Here is a 9,815-nt window from a genome sequence, read left to right on the forward strand (position 1 = left end):
TTATTTGTAACTGTGGAATCAAATTGTCTTTGAATAGGAAGTTTGTGGGGAAAATATATATTTGACGATGAATTTGATTCATGTGTATTAGATGCATAATAATGATTTTATTAAGACATTTCTCTGAAAACTCTTTGATATGATATTTTGGTAAATCTAATAAAAATTTGTGATGATTAATAATTAATTGAATCGGTTCATTGTAGACCACGAATAATTGAATTAGGTACTACTATTTCATTTAGGGATTTGGGTAAAGGTCCCAACATTACTATGCTTTAATTTAGTTTAGGGATGCAGTGCCGAAACGGGCCCTTTGGCCCACCAAGTCTTCGCTGACCAGCGCTTCCCGTACACTAGCACTACCCTACACACACTAGCCACAATTTATAATCTTTACCAAAGCCAATTAACCTACAAACCTATACGTCTTTGGATCGGAGCACTAGGAGAACATACAAACGCACTATGGACAGTACCCATAGTCGGGATGGAATCCGGATCTCTGGCGCTGTAAGGCAGCAACTCTACTGCTGTGCCACGGTGCTGCCCATTTGAGAGATGTGCAGGTGTAAAAGCATTTGCAGGGGTTTGAGGCTGGGGCAAAGAAGTGGAATAAGTTTGATGGCTTTATCAAAGAGATACCACCATAGCAAATAGTCTCTTCAATCAATTTAGGAGAAACCATTGTGGCTGAATGGTTAATCTAGCTTAATGTAGCTTCTCTATCTCAAAATTATCAGTGGGAAAAATAACTGCCATTGCTGGAAATAAGCGAAACCAAGATGCTGGAAATATCCAGCATGGCAGGCCGCATCTGTGGGAAGAGAAACAAAGTATCTGAACTGACGAAATGTCTCCAACCTGATGTGTCCACTCTTCCACTTCCCACAGATGCGACCTGATCTGCAGATAAGTGCAAGCAGTTGTATTTGTGGAATTTAAACTAGTGTAGGACCTTTCTAGTGAATGGAAGGGGACATGGGAGTGTTGTAGTGCAGAGGGATCTAGGAGTACAGGCACAAACAGTAGTGGCATCAAAGTTAGATAGAGTGGTGAAGAAGATTTGTGGTACATTGGCCTTCATCTGTCAAGGGATCGAGTACAGAAGTTGGGACATTATGTTGCAGTGCACAAGATGTTGGTGGTGCCATATTTGGAGTGCTGTGTTCATTTTTGATCATCCTGTGGTAAGAAAGGCATCATTACGCTGGAAAGACTGCAGACAAAATTTCAAGGATGTTCTGAGGACTCGAGGGGCTGAGCTATCAGGAGAGGTTGGAACTTTACTCCTTGGAGTGCAGTAGGATGAGGAGCAATCTTATAGAGTGGTAATAATATCATGAAGGGAATGGATGGGGTGAATGCGCAGAGTATTTTACCCAGCAGAGGGGAATCAAAAACCAGGGTTTTAGATCACAATCACAATAATACATTATTGGTCAAGTATGTTTTGCAACATACGAGGAATTTAATTTGCCAAGTCAGTCATACAAATAAAAAGCAACAGAACACACAAAACACATTTTAACATAAACATCCACCACGGTGACTCCTCCACATTCCTCACTGTGATGGAAGGCGAAAAAAGGTTCAATCGCTTCCCTTTGCTCCCCCGTGGTCGGGGGCCTGAACCCTCCGTTGACGGGATGATCTTGACTCCTGTAGCCGGCGGTGGGCCCTCCGCGCCGAGGCGATCAGCTCCGGCATCGGGGGGATGTCCCGCAACGGACGATCGAACGTCGGGGCTGGTCGAACTTTCCGCGACGTTGGAGCTCCCGACAAACACGGCCTCTCCCGAGACTGCGCTCCGGATGTAAAGTCCACAGGTCGCGGTTGGAGTGATCCCAGGCAAGGGATCGACTCCGATGTTAAGCCCACGCCCCGCGGTGGGGTCCAAGATCAACCCGAGGAGGCCTCCAGCTTCATCGATGGTTGGCCGCAGAGTGACCGGAGAATGCGATCCGAAAATTAATCGCATCTCGGATAAGGTAAATACTGAAAAAAAAGTTCCACCCCACCCCCACAGAAAAATGTGGGTTTGCTCCCACATCCCAAAGACATGCGGGTTCGTAGGTTAATTGGCTTCTGGGAATTGTCCCTCGTATGTAGGATAGAGCTAGAGTACGGGTGATCGATGGTCGGCATGGGCTCAGTGGGCCGAAGGGCCCATTTCCGCATTGTATCTCTAAACTAAACTAAGAAGGATCTGTTAAGTCCGTGAGGTTTTTATAATTTAGGGATGGAAGCAAATAGTTTCAGTATGGGGCACCGCACAGTCATTGCTTACACATTTTTCTGAAGTCATTAGTTAAGGAGTTTAAAAGATCCAAGGTCTGAATCCAGTTCCCAATCAAACGGCTACAGTGGCAGCTCCCGCCCATACAGTGGGCACACACGTTCCACATGTTTGTGTTGCTTGAGCCGGCTGCTTTCTCAAACCACAGTAAAAGCTGAAGGCTCTCACATAGCTGGGGAAGTTATACCATCAAGGTTGTGCTTCAGCCGATGTGTAATGGACTGTGAAGAGCTGAAGCTCATTACAACAGATCAAATACTAGTTGGAACAGATCCGCTCAGATCAGATTTGCATGCATGAAGGTCAATGGTTTTTATATCATTTGCAAACAATCTACAGCAAATGCCTGAATTAGTGACGTTAACCTGGAGTGCGATTAAGAAGGAACTGCAGATGCTGGAAAATCGAAGGTACACAAAAATGCTGGAGAAACTCAGCGGGTGCAGCAGCATCTACGAAGCGAAGGAAATAGACAACATTTCGGGCTGAAACCTGAAGGAAATAGGCAACGTTTCGGGCCGAAACCCAAAGGGTTTCGGCCCAAAACGTTGGCTATTTCCTACGCTCCATAGATGCTGCTGCACCCGCTGAGTTTCTCCAGCATTTTTGTGAACCTGGGGTGGGACCTTGGCAATCACGGGATTCAAAGCAAATGTAAGCATTTAGTTTAGTTTAGAGACAGACACAGGCCCTTCAGCCCATCGAGTCCACACCAACCACCGTTCCCCGTACACTAGCACTGAGGGACAATTTACAGATGCCAATTCCCCTACAAACCTGAATGTCTTTGGAGTGTGGGAGGAAACCAGACCACCGGGAAAAAAATACCCGCAGGTCACAGGGAGAACGTACAAACTCTTATAGAGACACAGCTCCTATAGTCAGGATCGAACCCGGGTATCTGGCGCTGTAAGGCAGCAACTCTACCGCTACGCCACTGTGACACCCGAGTTTATTTCATCAAGTTTGTGCAACCCAACACTATTCCAACATAATGCACCAGTACTATTTAATGCATTCAGATTCACACCAGCCAAACTGCTGGATTCTTTGCAGAAACAGGGAGCTGCAGGTGCTGGTTTGCAAAAAAAAGACACAAAGTGCTGGAGTCCGTCAGTATCTCTGAAGAACACAGATAGGTTCACCACTGAAGGAGGACTCCAACACTCAAGTCAGATGGATGGTCCCAAAACATCACCTATCTATGTTCTCCCGAGATGCTGCCTGACCTGCTGAGTTACTTCAACATCTCTTGCTGTGTTATTTGCAATAGCTTTAATTTGTTGCCAAAAGTTCAACAGTATTAATAAGGTTCTTCCCTCATAATAGGGTTCATTTTATTCTGTTATTATTGAAACTTGCTTTGCGTTAAGAATCGCTCCCAGTAAGTCCAACATCCCTGGACCAGAAGACTGCAGCAGCCACTGGCTGCCTCCATCACTCAATCTAACACAGCCTATAGTTAGCAGAAGGATTTAACAAGTAGTCTTGTTTTTAAATTATCCTCACTAAATGACACATTGCACAATTTTGTAAGCAACCTCCAACCAGGCTATCTGCTTTGTGTCTTGGCCAAGTCTTTGGAGTCTTTACAGTTCGCTCCACAGGCTGCTTTCACTGGGTAGTGTAATTAAAGCTGTAAGCATCTAACCAGATCAGGATCTATATATAAACAGAAATGAAGAAATAATATATTACTAACGTTGCATGCAAGGTTGCTTGCAATGGGGAGAAGGCAGACACGGATTATTGATAGGGGACGATCAGCCATGATCGCGATGAATGGTGGTGCTGGCTCGAAGGGCTAAATGGCCTCCTCCTGCACCTATTTTCTATGTTTCTATGTTAAGGTGATTGAATTGTCTGGCCTGAGCTACTCAGCCAAGCAAATTAAAATTATATGTTGCAGCTAAAAATATTTGATCTGTAACTTTAAAATATCTTTCCTCTAAGATCATATCATAAGGACATAGGATAGAATTAGGTCGAATGGTCCATTGAATCTGTTTCACCATTCAATCATGGTTAATTATTTTACCCTCTCAACCCCATTCTCCTACCTTCTCCCTGTAACCTTTGACTCCCTTACTAAGCAAGATCCTATCAATCTCTGCTTTTAAAATGCCCTTAATCTGTGAGATGCAGCGCTTATTTGGAAATATTATTTCCCATATACTCTGTACATATCAACTTTACATAACATAAAGTTGGTACCCACTGTATACCTGGTGAGAAAGATCCACCATTTGGCTTTTTGCACCATTTGGATTACAAGGCGTCTATATGAACCTGATCCCAAAAGTGGGAAACATTTGGGATCAGCACTGAAATGAATAACAAAGAGATCACAGTTAACCAGAAAGCCATTACAAACATTGCTACCTCAATGTCGTGTAGTTTGGAATTAAAAATGCAATTGCTAGGGTCTACAATAGTCAAAAGGGAATGTTTTCAACCCGATTACCCATGAAGTGCTTGCTAGTTGCAAGTGGAGGAAGTGCCCCTGTACTGCTAACATTCATCATGGGGATGGCACACCATCCTTTCCAGGGAATTTACAATAAACTCATTAATAAGTCAGTACAGTGTGTACAACCAACCATCACAGAAGGGTGAGAGATTATTAAACATTCCAGCCTTTAGCAACCGTTATTAAAAGCTCTTGAGTTATTCAATCGTAGCAATTAATCTGTTCCACTCAGCACAGCACAGTCAGGGAATTTTTTTTTAAATAACACTTTATTAATTTAGGGTTTAATCTTTATGAGGATTATGTTTATTAACAATATAGAAAAAGAAGAAATGGGATAGAATTACAGATTTTCCTTAGATACAGCATCATAGTGGGACACCAAAGTAGTTACTGAATAATCACCCTTTAGTCATCTCCATCACGTGGCACTCCCGAACTTGACCATCTCCATCACAGGGAGTCATATCCGTCACATGAGTATTTTATGCTCATAATGTGTCAAATAATACCAACAATGACCATAATTATGAATTGTAATGAATAAATGAACTGTATGCTTCTGCCTATTCACCTGAAGTTAATGTTGCTTTCGAGGAAGTTGGTGAAATGTTATGTGACGGTTACCACTTTCTTGCTGAAAATCACCACTTTATTCGGCAGTAAACTGTTACGAGGTTTAAAATCAATGCGTTAGACTGAAATGTTTTTTTTTTTTGGTGGTTTATTTGAGGAAGATACTCTATAGTTTGAAAGACTGCGACAAAAATTTGATTTTATATTCTTAAATCAGTTATATTTTACAGTGTTGTTGGTCATAAAAATGCGACGGATATGACTGAATGCAATGGGCAACCTGGAAAAGAGGAAAAAATAAATTACATTCTCTAAAACATTGCGCCAAACATATTTTTCCCATAGTAGAGATGTTCAGTGGCGGACTGGCCAGGGTGTCAGCTTGCCCGATGGCAAGTGGGCCCCTGATGAAGTGGGCCCCCTATATCAAGTGGGCCCCTGATGAAGTGGGTCCCCTATATCAAGTGGGCCCCTGATGAAGTGGGCTCCCTTTGTCTCCTGGCAACCAATATTTTTAGACCCAGTCCGCCACTGGAGATGTTCATCTGTGTGAAACAACATTCAAAGTTGCAAACATTTAAGTTTTATAATCGGGATTTCAGAAACTTCAAAGTAGACACTTACTGAAGAATCACCCTTGCATTGTATGTATCAGCATTGCAAGTGTCAGTATCTTTCAAACTCATAGGATCATCTTTCACTATGTTTAACTAGATCAACTGTCGGGCAAGGGTTAAGAGGAACATAACAGAAGCCTAATCGTCGAGCTGCAGTTTTTTGCTTGTTCAGGAGATGTGGTTAACTTGGAAATCCAGCAAAAGAAAGCAGATGGTGTTACTCTGTCTGGGTTGGCTCACAGTGATCAGATGAGAACCCGAGGCATGCTAACTCAATGGAGCACTTAATGATGGGTTTAAAACATATGTTCAACAACCCACTCTTTCTTTCAAAGTGGAGTGTACACCAACTAATTCCTGATGTCTGTCCAACAGGGTAGATTGAAAGAAACATGTAATAACCAGATCCTGGGGAATGCATTCAAACTTGTGACTCCACCAAATCAATTAACTATGAACAACATTTCACTTCACCACGTACAGTCAATGAGTAGCTTTGAGACTTCTGGCCAGGATAAGCAATGATAGTAAAAGTGGATGTTGAGGATATATGGTGATATTTGATGTGGTGACACCTGTGCAGCAAAATACATGACTTCACTCTCTTTATGATTCACACACCCAGGGCAGCGGTCTGCAATGCTTCAGCAAGGAACTGCGGATGCTGGTTTACACAAAAGGACACAGAGTGCTGCAGTAGCTCAGTGTCTCTGTGAGATGAGTGAGGAATCTAGAGCACCTGGGGGAAACACACGGGGTCACAGGGAGAACATGCAAACTCCACGCAGACAGTGGCTGAAGTCAGGATTGAACCTGGGCCTCCGGTGCTGTGAGGCAGTGGCTCTGCCAGCTGTGCCACTGTGCCGCCCTTCGAGAATGCTTATGTATCTTTTTTACAATACGAGGCCAGGACTGTTCACAGTCTTCCAAACATGTGCTAACTAGTATACTATATAAAGTACATCCTATATGTCATCTGAAGAATGGTCCCAACTAGAAATGTTGCCTATCCATGTTCTCCACAGATACTGCCTAAACTGCTGAGTTATAGCCCTGTCCCGCAGTATGAGTTCATTCCAAGAGCTCTCCCGAGTTTTTAAAAAATCGAACTCGTGGTAAGCACAGAGAATGAACGTAGCGGGTACGCTAGAGCTCGGGAACGTCTCTTAGCAGCTCATAACACTAACAGCAGGTACTCGGGAAGACTCGCTAATGGCAGGTAAGCACGGGAAGACTCGTGAAGATTTTTCAACATGTTGAAAAATGTCCACGAGAGCCTCGAGTACGGACGAGTGGCCATTACCGTGAATCTCCGAGGTCGAATCAGGGCAAACTCGGGATAGCTCTTGGAATGAACTCGTACCGTGGGACAAGGCTTTAACTTCAGCAATTTGTATTCTTCTGCAGAGAGAGTGGCAGCGTTTGGTACAACTCTGGTCACATCTCGGTGAAGGAGCGTGTGGACTGGACATTGAACTGATGGCTGTGGGTCTCTGCTTATGCTGTGTGCCCTGGGGGATTCTCACACGCCACTGTGGTGGCTGTTTGTGTTTCATCTTTATGTAGTTTTGTAACGTTGCTTTTTTGGTTTGACTGCATGGTAAATCAAATTTCAATGTGTTACGACTCCCGAATGCAGGTACTTCAGAGCCGCGTAACATAATTCAAAAACCAGGTTCAAGTTCAAAAATAGTTTTAATTTTTCAATGGAACACAAAACCCAAACCTGATTCAAACAACCCAGTCAGGGATATGGATGGACTAACAAACAATTAAACAGTGCTCCAGCCAGCCACGTAATGGACCGTCGAACCGGAGACTCTAAAACCTGCCTAAAGAAATATAACCCTGAAACAAAATACCCGAAAACACTAAGGTCAGACCTTATCCGTCCCAATTCAATATTTGTTAACAAGTAATGGTGAAAGTACACAAAGTTCTATGCCATGTGGCCAGGCCTTCCTCAGCTCACACCAGCAGGCTGCTCACAAGTCAGGGTCTACAAAAAAGAGAGAGAATCCTGGGAAACTCTGGTATTTAAGCTTTAGATGAGTCAGCCGTCACCTGACGCAGCTTGGCCATTCGGGTACAGGAGCCTTTAACCCCTTGATTCCAGACTCACAGCCACGAGGCCTGTACTCGGGAGAGAAACAGAGAAAGGTAAGTACATAGCATTCACCAGGGGGGGGGAAGCGCCTAACACAATATACCTCGGTACTCGTGACAATAAAGGACCATTGAATCATTGTATGAATGCTTTGCTGTTTGTGTGGTTTGCTGAGTGCCCCGCTTCTTTAATATTAAACGCATGCTCTGCATTTTGGAATTAAAGAAATTTATGGGACAAAAGTGAACATACAAACCCTTGTGTCCACACCGACTGAAAATATGGTTAATCTGGCTAATTTGTTGTCACATGCAGAGGCAGTTCAACTTGTTCCAATATTTACATTGCAGGCAGAAACCTGAAAGCCCAATGGTCAGACCTATGGACAAAACATGACTGGTTGTTGATGCGACTATTGGGGACCCTTAGACTATCTTTCATCGGACTTTACAAGACTTTATCCTGCACTAAACCCTATTCACTTTATCCTGTATCTGTACACTGTGGACGGCTTGATTGTAATCATGTAATCATAAAAAAATGATTGTAATCATGTAATCATAAAAAAATAAATAAAAAAATAAAAAATTGTTCGGCATGGACTTGTAGGGCCGAGATGGCCTGTTTCCGTGCTGTAATTGTTATATGGTTATATGTATAGTCTTTCAGTTGACAGGATAGCATGCAACAAGGTAGACAAAAAATGCTGGAGAAACTCAGCAGGTGAGGCAGCATCTATGGCGAGGAGGAAGAGGCGACGTTTCGGGTCGAGAACCTTCTTCATTTCTCCAGCATTCTCCAGAAATGCTTCGTTTCTCCAGCATTTTTTTGTCTACCTTCGATTGTTCCAGCATCTGCAGTTCTATCTTTGGCATGGAACAAAACAGCTTTTCACTGTACTTCGGGGGTGGGAGATTGCAACCTTCACGTGGTCCACCCTGTTTCGACTAATGCAATCAATCCGACATCCACAAACAAATAGATCAAATACAACAAGTTGACCCACAACTTTAGGCTGTGCACGCCATAATCAAGAATGCTGCACTTCGATACACGTGACAATAAACTAAACTAAATGTCTGAAGAAGCATCCCGACCTGAAACAGCACCCATCCTTTTTCTCCAGAGATGCTGCCTGACCCTCTGAGTTACTTTGTGTCTATCATCTGTGCTCAGTTTGTTGGATGTTGGCGAGTGTGTGTCCAGATCGGCCCCTGAACATGCTGACTCTTGGTTACTGGGTAACGGCTCCGTGCGTTGGGATGATGATCCGCTCACTAGTTTCCTTAATCTTTAAACGGAGAAGGTGTTGCTTTCAATTTGCTGAATTGTATTCAGCGATTACATGATCATTTATCGCTGTGTCTGAATGTTACACAACACAGTGGCGCAGCAGCAGAGTTGCTGCCTTATAACACTAGAGACCCGGGTTCAATCAAGTCAAGTCAAGTTTATTTGTCACATACACATACGAGATGTGCAGTGAAATGAAAGTGGCAATGCTCGCGGACTTTTGTGCAAAAAGACAAACAACCTATAAACACAATCATAACACACATATGCCTTTACATAATAAATAATGGAAGGAAAAACGTTCAGTAGAGTTAGTCCCTGGTGAGATAGGCGTTTACAGTCCGAATTGCCTCTGGGAAGAAACTCCTTTTCAACCTCTCTGTTCTCACCGCATGGCAACGGAGGCGTTTACCTGACCGTAGCAGCTGGAACAGTCCGTTGCAGGGGTGGAAG

This window comes from Leucoraja erinacea, chromosome 16 (assembly GCF_028641065.1).
Source record: "Leucoraja erinacea ecotype New England chromosome 16, Leri_hhj_1, whole genome shotgun sequence".
Taxonomy (NCBI): Eukaryota; Metazoa; Chordata; class Chondrichthyes; order Rajiformes; family Rajidae; genus Leucoraja; species Leucoraja erinaceus.